The following is a 12,706-nucleotide window of genomic DNA, read 5'->3' as shown; positions in this document are numbered from 1 at the left end:
ATCCCCACTGCAGTCTCAGGAGAGGGGCCATCAGCAAGGCCTGTTTCAGGCCACTGTGTGGCCAAAAGGAGACCGATAGGCCAGGAAGAGGCTTCGCTTCAGACCCAGCTGGATTCAGGGTGTGAGTGATGTCATCGAGACTCATTTTTTCTCCAGTGAAGTGCACCCTCACACAGTTTCAGGGGAGAACAGTCTGAGATCAACTGCCAGAGGCCTGAGGGTCACTCGGATTGGACAAGCACGGAAAGTTGCCTCTCCAGGGCAGCCCCTCTGTGACACACAACAGAGCAAGGGAAGGTAGGGAAGGATCTGAGAGCAGACAGGCCAACAGTCATGGACTCTGCCCCTGGAACGTAGGTTCGTTTAAGGCAGGGGCCGCCGGTGTTTACTCCCCAGCATCTAGGAGTATCTGCACATGAGAGGCTTTCAAATAAATAGGCTGATTCCTGCCTCTGGATGGATGGAACATACTTGAGGCTTTGGGTAGACAGCCATTAAATGTGGATAAAAATAGCCAGCCCAGTTTGGTTGGGATGATTAAATGAGAAAATAGAAGTACACATGCCTAAAATTATAGGTCACACTTAATAGGGGCTCCATAAAGGAACGTAGACTTCATGAACTCATCCCTTTTCCAGCCATACTTGACCATGGTAATCAACCCAGACAGACAATAGTTGCCTGTGGATTACTTGTGTCCCCCAAGATAATAAAGTAGTTTTAAAAAATAATAACGCTAACCATTTTTAGCATACTTCGCCATTTACAATGCACCTTTACAATAATGATCTCATTTGAATCTCTCTAAACATCCATGGTAATCATATGATAATTAATGCTAGTTGAGAGCTCGTCCATGCCAGATACAGTCCTGGATGCTTTGTCTTTATTGATTCCCTTCATCTTCACAAGAGCCCTAAAAAGTAGGTGTTAGTCTCCCCATGTTACAGATGAGGAAACGGAGGCAATGGGAGGTTAAATAACATGATGGTGGTCACATAGCAGATAAACAGCAGAGACCAAAATCATCTGGCTTCCGCGTGCCTTCTTTTAACCACTAAGCAAGATGCTGTTCTCACTGGTTCCATGAGAAAACTGGACGTGGAATAATGCAAAAGTCTCACAAGTAACTGGAAAGTGGCAAAGGTGGGAACGGAGAGCAATAATCCGGATCTTTTCTGCGTTCCAGCCAGTAAAGCTTGGGCTCTCTCATTCCATAGTATATAGATCATGTGCTCAGAGAGCCACAGTTTTCAGTGGACAGCTGCCCGTGGGGCTTGGGACCCAGAGCGGACACACAGCAGGGATCAATGAGGCAGCTGAGTGGTGTGGGGGCAAGAACAGGAATCCCCTACTGAACTCTTTTCTTCACAGCAAACCTGCAGGGCCAGGGAACCTGGGTGGTGGGCAGGTCAGAGAGGAGAGGTAAGCTAGCGGGCAGGGCCAAGCCTGAAGACACTCTGGGTGCCCCGAGACAGCACCCCGCCCCCAGACACACAGGAAAGCACCAGGAAATGTCTGATGGGCGAAATCAAAACAAGCACATTACTGAGTTGGACCCAGTGGGAGTTTTCTCCACATGCCAGCAGAGAGGAGACACAGAGAAAACAGTGAGCCAGTCGGCATGCCACATTCTGGGGCTGCCCACACACACCTGGGGCAGTGAATGGCACCCGAGGGCCTCCCAGCCACAGAAGCTTTTGGGAACGGCAGGCAGTGAGGCAGACAGGTCAAAAGTTTACACCTAAGAGTCTAAATCTGTGGGATGCTAAATGCAAGGTAGTATCTTGGATTTGATCTTGGAACAGTAAAAGGATATCAGTGGAAAGCCACGTAAAGTCTGTGGTTTAGTTAATAGTAGCATAACCCAGCGTTATTTTCTCAGTTGTGGCAAATGTACCATGCTTGTGCAATATGTTAACAGCTGGGGACACTGGGCGAAGGGTGCACAGGGATCTCCGCATTACCTTTTCCTGAAAGTTTAAACTTCCCAAAGAATTTCATTAACATTTAAATGTTTACTTATTTTTGAGAGAGAGAGAGAGAGAGAGTACATAAGCAGGGGAGGGGAAGAGAGAGGGAGACAGAGGATCCGAAGCAGGCTCTGTGCTGACAGCAGAGAGCCCGATGTGGGGCTAGAACTCACAAACCGTGAGATTGTGACCTGAGCCTGAGGTCAGATGCTTAACCGACTGAACCCCCCAGGCGCCCCTTATTCAACTTTTTTTTTTTTTTTTACATCTCTAGATGGAATCTCAATTCCGTCACATGCTGTGCAACCCTAAGTCATTTAAGCACTCTGTGCCTCAGTTTCTTCATCTTGCACGCAAACATGGGGATAATGATGGTCCCTGCCTTTGAGTATGTATGACATTTAGCCTCATCTGACACTGTAAATACTCAATGACTGCTCTCCCGGGTTGTGGTAGACATGGGGACAGCTTCCAGAGCCCCCTTCATGGAAGCACTTGCCAGGGCAGCCCTGCCTGAGGTCATGCCCTTTCCAGAGCAGAGTGATGGGGCGAGGCGTGTCGTATAAAGACCCTGTCACTTCACCCAGATGCGGGATAGCTCTGCCCTGGGGAGGAGGTTCGCTGCAGGCCTCCCCGTGGGCCGGCCCAGGCTGTGTCAGGCCTGGTCACAGTTGATTTCCCTTGCTCAATCCCTCACAGGCATTGATTTCCTGATCCACATCTTGCCCCCCAACCCTGAAACCCATTTCGTTGTTTGCTTGTAAGAACCTTACCTGCAGTAGTTGGTGCTTGCTGGGAGTGGTTCAAGAAAGCAGGTGGTTCGATGGGGGCTTGGGAGCTGTGCTAATCCCTCTCGGCTGGCAAGGAGGACCCCATCACTGGCGGGGGTGAAGCACAGGCAGGTCCTGGTGCAAGGTGGCTTCCAACTGTTAAAACTTGTCCCAGTGCTGAACTGGATGGTGCACCTGCAGGTGGAGTGTGTTAGCAGGCAGTGAGTGCATCAGGCATTTGAGACTTGGGGGTCAGTGGGGGGAGTAATAGTGGCTCTAAAGATCACAATATTAGATGGCCATGGTAAGCACTATGGAGGCTCCTACAGAAAGATAATGAACAGCCGAGGCATAGAAGCAGGTAACAGAAAGCTAGAAATGGAAGCCACAGGGCCTCTTTAATTGCATCCAAGGAAACTTCCATACTCCACAGAAGGAAAGGGGAATGAATTCAAGACAAGCCTGAAATAGTCTCAGTGTCCAAACTTCAAAGGCAGTTGACTACCCAACCAAAGCAAGTCTGTTAGGCCAAGGCCAAGCTCAAGGCTTGGGATCCCGGCAATGGGATAGGGACATCGGGGTGGATGCCTCTGAATGTTTCAATTTCCCAGACTCCTCTGAACCTTCTGAACCAGAAGCATGGTCCAGTCTTCGCCTCCCCTCAAGACAATATGGAGGCCTCTACCTGCAAAGCAACATGTACTTCCCTACCCGCAGGGCCCACCTCAACCTCCTCTTCCCCGTTTGGAATCTTCTTTAAGAAATCCTTACCTTCCCTGAGGCTAAAAGAATGTTGTATTCCTTTCCACTCCCTGCTCCCCCCTCCCTCAAATCAATACAGCTTTTATTGTGTCTTTAAAATATCACAAATAAGTCTGAAAAATCATCCGGCATCTTGCTGTTTTTGTAGCGGAACAACTTAGATCTTATTCATTAGCCTCCTGCACCATTCGTTTCTCAGAAACATAGATATCATCCAAAACATTTCTGATATTCTTGTTTCAACTGTTGTGACTTATTGAGTCAAAACAGCTGAGTGTGATACAAGTTCAACATCATTTCCCTCAATCAACTCCTCTTACTGGGCTTGGGATACTGAACGAGAAACACCTGGCCTCATCCAAACCCTAGATATTTTGGATTTCTGCAAGAGAACCATTCTGCTGAATAACAACGTTGATGGGGGAAGTGAGCGTTCACAGACCTCATTTTGTAATGGAAGCCTAGCGTAATGCCCTTGACCATGTTCTGTACGTGACTACAGATGGTGCAAATGGTAGCCAGTTCTTTTGTTTCCCCACCACTTGTCAACTCGGAGCCTCTTCTTTTTCTTTCTGGGGAGAGTGAGTTCTATATTGATGTGATTTCAGTCCCTCTGCAGGGTTCCTCTGGGGCCCTTCCCAATAACAGTGTGTCCCTTCAGAGTGATGTTGACATTCTCTGCAACATCAACAGTCTGATTGCTGAGAATGGTCTTCATTCTTCATCTCTTGCAGTAGATGTGGCAAAGAGAGCTGTTCATATTCCTTTTATTAGTTTTTTCCCAGCATCCAAAATCTTATTTATTTATTTATTTATTTATTTATTTATTTATTTACTTTTTTACTTTAGAGAAAGAGTGCAAGCATGGGAGAGGGGCAGAGGGAGAGAGAAGGAGAAAGAATCCCAAGCAGGCTCCACACCCAGCACGAAGCCTGATGTAGGTCTCAATCCCATGACCCTTGGATCATGACCTGAGCGGAAATCAAGAATTGGACACTCAACCGACTGAGCCACCCCCAAATCTTTACAATAACAAGGCAGGATCTGAAGTTAGTTTTTGTAGTGATGGTGGACCAGATGGCCTCTGGTGCACGTGGACCTCCAGCCCTTGCAGCACTGATAGGGTTTGGTGGGGCTGCGTGTGGTTCACAGGGCCTTGTTGATATGCCTGTACACCACTGGGTCTTTTTGAGGATCAGAGAACAAGATGGGGCCACAGCCCTGGAAGCAGTCCAGTGCCAACTTGTTGAAGGTGAAAATCTTGCTCCTGGCCCTGAGGATATGGCTCACGTGCAGTGTGCACACCTTCCATTTGGGGGCCACCTGGATGCACATGTCATCTGTTATGGTCTCTACCAGCATAGCTGTTTTGTCCTCCTGGCAGAAAGCTTCATCTTCTTGGTCATCGAGGAAAGGGACAGAGGCCACCAATTGGTGCAACTCATGAACAACCTCTTTAGCAAAAGTTGGTTGAAGGTAGAGCTGTTTGTCCAGCCAAAGATCTGTACAGATTTACCAACAGTCTTAGGTGGATGTCCTGACTCTTGGGCTCCTTGTGCCAAATGTTTCGGTCCTTGTTGTGGTGGAGGTGACCTCCCATGATGGTGCCTCCTTCTCAACCAGGTCCGTAAAGAACTTTTATAAGTCTGTACAGTTTTACCTTTCACATTTAGGTCTTTAGCCAACTGAAGATAACTGAAGACACACACACATAAAAAGGTGATTTTATTTTTGTCTGGTTAGAAGCCAATTTCCCCCAACCCTATTTATTAAAGATTCCATCCTTTTCCTCTGATCTTTTAAAAAATTTTTTATTTTAATATTTTATTTTTGGGAGAGAGCGAGAGTAAGTGCACCAGCAGGGGAGAGGGTCAGAGGGAGAGAAAGAGAAAGAGAGAATCCCAAACCCCAGTGCAGGGTTCGATTCTATGACCCTGGGATCATGACCTGAGCAGAAATCAAGAACTGAAAGTTCAACCAACTGAGCCACCCAGGTGCCCCTCCATTGATTCTCGATGTCACTTCTTTCATATGTCAAACTCTAAAGTATTCCTAGATCTGTTTCAGGATGTTATGTTTTCTTCCATTTTTCTGCCTTGTCTTGTGCCTGCTTCTTTGCTATGGCTTTGTAATACATCTTAATAACTGGCGAGTAAGGTAAGTGTAAATGATAACTATTATCATTACAGATGAGGACACTCAAGCTCAGAAAATTTAAGTGTGTTTGTCCAAGATCACACAGCCAAACCAGAATTTGAACCCAAGTCTGCATTATTTAAAAGACTGGGCTCTTTCACTCCACCAGGCTATCCTCAGAGTTGTCTCTTTCCCGAGAAAAGGTTGGGAGGGTATTTTGATTGCTTTGGCTTCGTTCGTCCAGCATCAAAGGAGGTCATGTTCTTCCCAGGAGGAACTGACATTTCTTTTTGGCTCCTGGAACTGAGGGAGAAGCCACATTATCTGCCACTGTTGCCTTATCCTTGGGAGCACCCAGTACGGTAGAGAGAGCCAGCCTTGCGCTCAGGGCCCAGAGAAACAGCCCTCTGGTTAGTGGGCTTCATGCTTCCTGTATGGTGGCTGCAAACACCATATGAGAAACCACGTAATTATCTTTCTCTTTTTGAAAATAGATCTGACCGTATCTGTCTCCGTTGCTTAAAACAAAATAAAGAAATGACGCTACACACCCGCCCCCCAACCAGCCACCAAGAAAAAACAAAACCTGCAGTGGGTTCACAGTGAAGCAATAGGCTGAAGACTGTCGTTGTTTGTGTTTCTTGAGTCAAGAAATCTCTTTTTTTTCCCTGTAATACAATCATATGCAGAAGCCCCAATAAAGTGTAGCTTTATTAACATGTAGCTTTTAAAGTCTAAGTGTAGATCTGTTCAGTTTCCTTCTGTGCCTGGCACCCAGTAGGTGTTCAGTAAATACTTACGGATTTCATGATGTACACTTGGGGGCCTGCCCATTGAACCCATTTGACACCCACTGCCCTTGAGGTCAAGTGTGAGCCTCCATTATGGCACTTAAGAGCCTAAACTTGGCCTAGTCCTAACTTCACCTCCCACCTCTTAGACTGAGGCTCAAGCCACACTAACCATCTCATCATTCCGAAATTTTCCTGGTCCTTTCTTGCACCTGTGCCTTTGCAAGAGGTAGTCTCTCAGTCGGGATTGTCTTTTCCTCCCATCTCCTGCTGTGTGAACCACCAAACCTTTGTAGCCCAGCTCATATGTCCCCTGCTCCAGGAAGCCTCCATTGATTTCTTGCCAACTACCTTGTATGCCCCACCTTTATGCTGATTATGCACCTGCTATCAGACTTGTCCTGGCCTCGTAAAGCTCTGTCACAGAACTCTTTGAGGAAGGGCTTGGGCCCTTAGTCTTCATCCTCAGTCTAGTACTTGGCCTGGCTCTTAGTGCTCAATAAATATTATGTGAATAAATGAATGAAGAAGTGAATCAATACATGAATATGGAGACACCAGGCAACCCGTTGGAGGTCTGTCATTGAAGGATCTAGCCCAGGACAGCCCTCCCAGGTGGACCAGCAATGGTAAACACCTAGCAATGTGTGTCAAGCCCCAAGAAGGTGGCTGTATCTATGTCATAGGCTGGAAGAGGTAGGAATCTATGAGGCTGGGTTCTGACCATCTATAGCTTATAAGTGGGAGCCAATCAAGAGTCCGTTCTTGGAGAGGTAGGAGCCTCTTCCTGCCCAAGGACTCCTCTCTTCCAGCACCCACCCTTCCCTCTCTGTTCCCTCCCTAAGACCCGGGCCTTAAGAAACTGTTCCTACCTCCATAGCCTGTGGACAGCCCTGGGGAAGAGCCCCTTCCACATCCTAAGTCCCAAGTTTCCTTTGGAATCTTGCAGTTGGCTCTTCATGGGCAGATGCCAATGGCCCTTGTCATCTCGGAGAACTTGCCTGAGCCTCCTTCCCAGATGGTGATCCTTTTGGAGGTCTTGGGTCCTGCCTCATTAATCATTTTCTCTGCTGGCCCATGGAGGTGCCTAGTGCTGGGCTTTGTCTTAGAGACTCAATGAATATTAACTACCCAGCAGATCTGTGGGAACAGAAAGGTCACCAAAACCATCAACAAGCTCTAGCCTGGTCTGGAGCAGGGGCAGAGCCATGAAGAATTCTGCTCTAAGGGGAGGCATGGTAAACAGACAGTGACAGTGTGGTCGGCTATATACATGGATATGCTTTCAGTAAGCAACAACTGCACGCCAGACACTAGTTGCTATCATACATGGTAAGGTCTTGCTTATAGGATTGTGGAAGAGCAAGTATAAAGATCCCCATTTTTTGGATGAAAGACCTAAATGTGAGACAGGAAACCATCAAAACCCTAGAGGAGAAAGCAGGCAACAACCTCTTTGACCTCGGCCGTGGCAATTTCTTGCTCGACACATCCCCAAAGACAAGGGAATTAAAAGCAAAAATGAACTACTGGGACCTCATCAAGATAAAAAAACTTCTGCACTGCAAAGAGACAACCAACGAAACTAAAAGGCAGCCAATGGAATGGGAAAAGATATTTGCAAATGACGTTATCAGATAAAGGGTTAGTTCCCAAAATCTATAAGGAACTTACCAAACTCGAACACCCAAAAAACAAATAATGCAGTGAAGAAATGGGCAGAAGACATGAATAGACACTTTTCCAAAGAAGACATACAGATGGCCAACAGACACATGAAAACATGCTCAACGTCACTCATCATCAGGGAAACACACATCAAAACTACAATGAGATACCACCTCACACCGGTGAAGAGTGGCAAAAATGAACAACTCAGGCAACAACAGATGTTGGTGAGGATGTGGAGAAACGGGAACCCTCTTGCACTGTTGGTGGGAATGCAAACTGGTGCAGCCACTCTGGAAAAGTGTGGAGGTTCCTCAAAAAATTAAAAATGGAATTACCCTATGGCCCAGCAATAGCACTACTAGGAATTTATCCAAAGGATACAGGAGTGCTGATTCATAGGGGCACATGTACCCCAATGTTTACAGCAGTGCTTTCAACAATAGCCAAATTATGGAAAGAGCCCAAATGTCCATCAACTGATGAATGGATAAGAAGATGTGGTTTATATATACAATGGAATACTACTTGGCAATAAGAATGAAATCATGCCATTTGCAGCAATGTGGATGGAACTGGAAGGTATTATGCTGAGTGAAATAAGTCAGTCAGAGACAGATATCATATATTTTCACTCATATGTGGAACTTGAGAAACTTAACAGAAGACCATGGGGGAAGGGAAGGGGAGAAAATAGTTAACAGAGAGGGAGGCAAACGATAAGAGGCTCTTAAATACAGAGAACAAACTGAGGGTGGATAGGGGAGAGGGGGAGAGGAGAAAATGGGTGATGGGCATTGAGGAGGGCACTTGTTGGGATGAGCACTGGGTGTTGTATGGAAGCAATGAACCACAGGAATCTACTCCAAAAGCTAAGAGCACACTTTACATGTTGTATGTTAGCCAATTTGACAATAAATTATGCTAAAAAAAATATTTTCCCTAGGTCTGTTAAAAAAAAAAAGATCCCCATTTTTTTAGATGAGGAAACTAAGGCTTACAGAAGTAAGATGATTTGCTCAAAGTTTCACAGTTAAATGAATATCAGAGCTGCAGTGAGAACCCACATCCCTGTGCTGTAGGAACATAGAAAATAAAAGCCATTCCCTGTTGTTTTTTCCATGGGGGAGGGGGGGGAGGAAGCATCCGGGAGGGCTTTATAGGTTTGATCATTAACCTGGGCCCTGAAACCGCTTAACACTGGTTCATTTATTCAGCCAAAATGTACTGAGCGCTATTAGATGCGAGGCACTAAGAAAACATAGAATAAGATACAGACCTTCCCTGAAGGAGCACAGTGATTTCCATAGTGACGTTAAAAAAAAAAAAAAAAAAAAGGAAAAGCTTGTGTCAGTGGCAAGTGTGACAGGAGAGTCCATGGGAGGCCATCCATTCAGCATGGGGCTGGGGAGTCATAGAAGGCTCTCTATCCAGTATGGGAGATCATAGGAAGCTCCTACTACAGTGTGGGGATTGTGGGAAATTCCTGGTCCAGTGTGGAGGATCATGAGAAGCTCTCCAGCCAGTGTGGACACTATGAGAAATTCCTGGTCCAGTGCAGGAGATTTTGCGAGGCTTGGGGAGGAGGGGATACCTGGGTTGAGTCTAGAAGACTGAATGGGAGAGCAAGGAAAAGAAGTGTCCAGAAAGACCCTAGAGCAGTATGCGCAAAGGTCTGGAGGCGAACTTTTTCTGGAGGCCCAGAGAACAGGTTGACAGACAGCCATCAGTTGTGTGTGTGTATGTTCCAAGCCCACAGTGGGAAATTCATGAGGCTTAAGTCAATTCCTGGATTAGTACGAGTCCATTATTGCTCAGAATTGCATTGAGAATTGAGATTATAGTTTTGTGAAGTCATAAGGAACACAAAAGGGACACAAAAGGTTGTAAAAGGCATTCCAGGCGACAGGAAAGGAAGAATGGCCCTTTGGAAACGGTTCACTTCTCCCAGGCACCTTCCTCTGCCTGCGGCTATAGGGGCCTCTGGTTGAAGAATCCACACAGTCAAGCAAGGGCCATTGCTCCAGCAGGAAGGTGGCCCCTGGAGTGGGTCAGGGACAGACAGCAAGGAGCAGGGAGCTTCTCGGAGGGGGCTGGAAGACCCAGCCCTCTTGTCTGCACGAACTGTCTGGATGGGTTCTGAAGCCGAACAGGTTGATTTTTCTAAAGAGAGGGAATTCTCCACCCCCAACCCACTCCACGTACAGTGATACAAATCTGAAGAAGAAATAAAAATCCTCATCTGACTCCAAATCCTCTGAGTTTTCCCTGTGCCCCTCCTTCTAGCCATGTCATAGGAGGGCAAAGGTCCAAGACCTCTGCAGACCAGGATGATCCCACTGTCTCCCCACCCCCAACACTGGTACAGAGCACTGGCATACAGAGGTACTTGGGCATGGCCTGGGGCCAAGTGTGAGGTTCCATTCTCCCTCAGCTACGTTGCGATGAGAACTTGGCAGCCGGCTCACCCTCTCTGAGCCTCAGCTTCCTCCTCTGGGAGGCACTTCACGACAAGGATTAAATGAGTCCATGCAGGCGAAGCTCAGTGCCCACGGTCTTGTGGGTTTAGCGTCCTTCCCTCCTTTCCCCTGCTCGGCGTGGGCAACTGCAGTCCAGTGTGGGCTGGGTTTTCTCGGCTGGCATATTCCCTTCCTCTCCCTAGCCTATTCCCCACGGCTGACTTCAAGTCTTCCGTGACCCAGAGGTGCTGGTTCTTCCTCCCAGGCCTGACCCTGTGGTGGCCTCCCACCTGAGCCACGGCATGGCTCTCTCTCCCCACAAGGGGGCGTGTCAGGGCACAGCGGAGGGCACTCACCTTTCCAGCCTGTTCTCTGTCAGGTCCTGGCATTTCCCCATCCCTCACTTGGGCTTTTCACTTACTATTGTTGACAGTGTCAGACCAACCCTCCGCTCACCCCAGCCCCACAGGCAAGCCTTCAAAGCACAACTCCTAACTGGTCCCTTGTTAGCCGTGGGTGCTGAGCTCCTAGTGCCACTGGTAGATATGGCAAATTTTGTCTTTGGCTTTGACACAATGTCCAGAACACAAATATGCAAAAAAAAATAGTTGTGCTCGGATAGGCACAGTTCCTGAGTTGTGTTCAGAGAGTAGAACAAGGGAGCAGTCCTCTGCTGGCACCTGGGCAGGAAAGCCTTCGCAAAGCATGCAACATTGAAGTGGGTTTTAAAGGTTGAATAGGAGTTCACACGAGGAGAGAGGAGTATGGGAGGATTTCTAAGCAGAAACCAGCATATGCAGAGGCCAGAGGTGTGGAAAGGCCTGGGTAATGACGTCCTGCTGTATGTGGCAAAGAGGGAGGGAGACAGGCGGAAGGCATGAGCTGGAGCAGGTCTGTAAAGGGTGTTGAAAGCCAAGCAGAGTCGTGTTTGTTATCCTGAATGCGGGAACAGAAAGCAGTATGGCAGAGGGGCCTCAAAAAAGCTCCAGGGGTCTGATATTCCAACATGTCCCCAGCAGACAAGAGGTATCCCTTCACCAGCGCCCCCATGACCTTCCCAAGCAGTGTGTTCTGGGTCACTTGACTGGTCCAAAGTGGAAAAACCTTTCCTAAAGCATCATCTAAAGCAGCTCTCACACAGTCTGCTCTCAGGACCTCTTTTCCCTCTTAAAAAATGTTGAGACACCCAAGACTTTTTGTTCATGTTGGGTTACATCGATCAGTATGTATGATTCAAAATGAGAAATCTAAAAAAAATATTAAGTAAACCCACGTTATTTTTTTTTTAGTCTTTATGAAAAATAATTATTTTAAAAAATGACTGAGAAGCATGGTATTGGACCCCGTTTTTGCAAATCTTTGTCGTCTGGCTCACTAGAGGGCTGCTGGCTGGCCACATCTGCTCCCAGAGTCTCTGCCTGAACACGGGCCTGGCCTTGGTAAGGACGCCCTCCCATCCAGCCTCTCACTGGAGGCAGGCTCAATGGATGGATGAGGAAACCAGGCACAGAGGTAGAGAGGCATGGCTGATGTCACGTAGCTGGTGTGGGGTGTGAAGGCAGAAATCCAGGCCTGGTTAGTCCAAGTGCTGACCCCCCAAGCCCCTCTGGTCTGGCCTCCGCTTGGAATTCTCAGGAGTGCAGCTGCTGTTGGTATGCTCTCCACCGAGGTCTCAGATGGAGACCCATCTGGAATTTGTCGCCAGCTACCGCTGTCTCTACAACCAGCCAGCTCACTAGATTGTCAGTCTTTCAGAAGCTAGTGTAAAGGTCCCTGGGGTGAGGAAGCAAAAACAGAGCAGCCTTCAGGATACTGTTCATCCTTCAACTTCTTAGCTCTCTGAACTGGGGGGTGACAGAAGGGATAGGAGAGCCTAGATGCCCAGGAGGGATGCAAACACCCCAACCATATGTTCACTGCCCACATGTCATCAATATTGACTGGGCATCTCCTCTTGTCTAGCCCTTCACTAGGTTTTGGGGATAGAGAGGAAAGGCACAGGTTTCCAGGAAGAGGGGCCTTGTATGGTTTTGGACACTGAGGAATTAGCAAGACTAAGGAGGTGGGAACAATCCCAAACCAAGTGCCTGGCCCTGGGTGACTTCATCATTTGCTGAATGTATGAATCAAGGAAGCAGCCATGTGCC

The 12,706-nt window shown here is 47.6% G+C and overlaps 1 pseudogene; it reads right to left on the bottom strand.

Annotated features, from left to right (window-relative positions):
• Positions 1-4,486: 4,486 nt before the first annotated feature.
• Positions 4,487-5,364, bottom strand: LOC121034795 (60S ribosomal protein L18-like; annotated as a pseudogene).
• Positions 5,365-12,706: the final 7,342 nt, after the last annotated feature.

Source organism: Herpailurus yagouaroundi, unplaced genomic scaffold, assembly GCF_014898765.1.
Source record: "Herpailurus yagouaroundi ecotype Mexico unplaced genomic scaffold, PumYag 160, whole genome shotgun sequence".
Lineage (NCBI taxonomy): Eukaryota > Metazoa > Chordata > Mammalia > Carnivora > Felidae > Herpailurus > Herpailurus yagouaroundi.
Note: the sequence above shows the minus strand (reverse complement) of the source record. Positions and strands in the feature narration are given on the sequence as shown.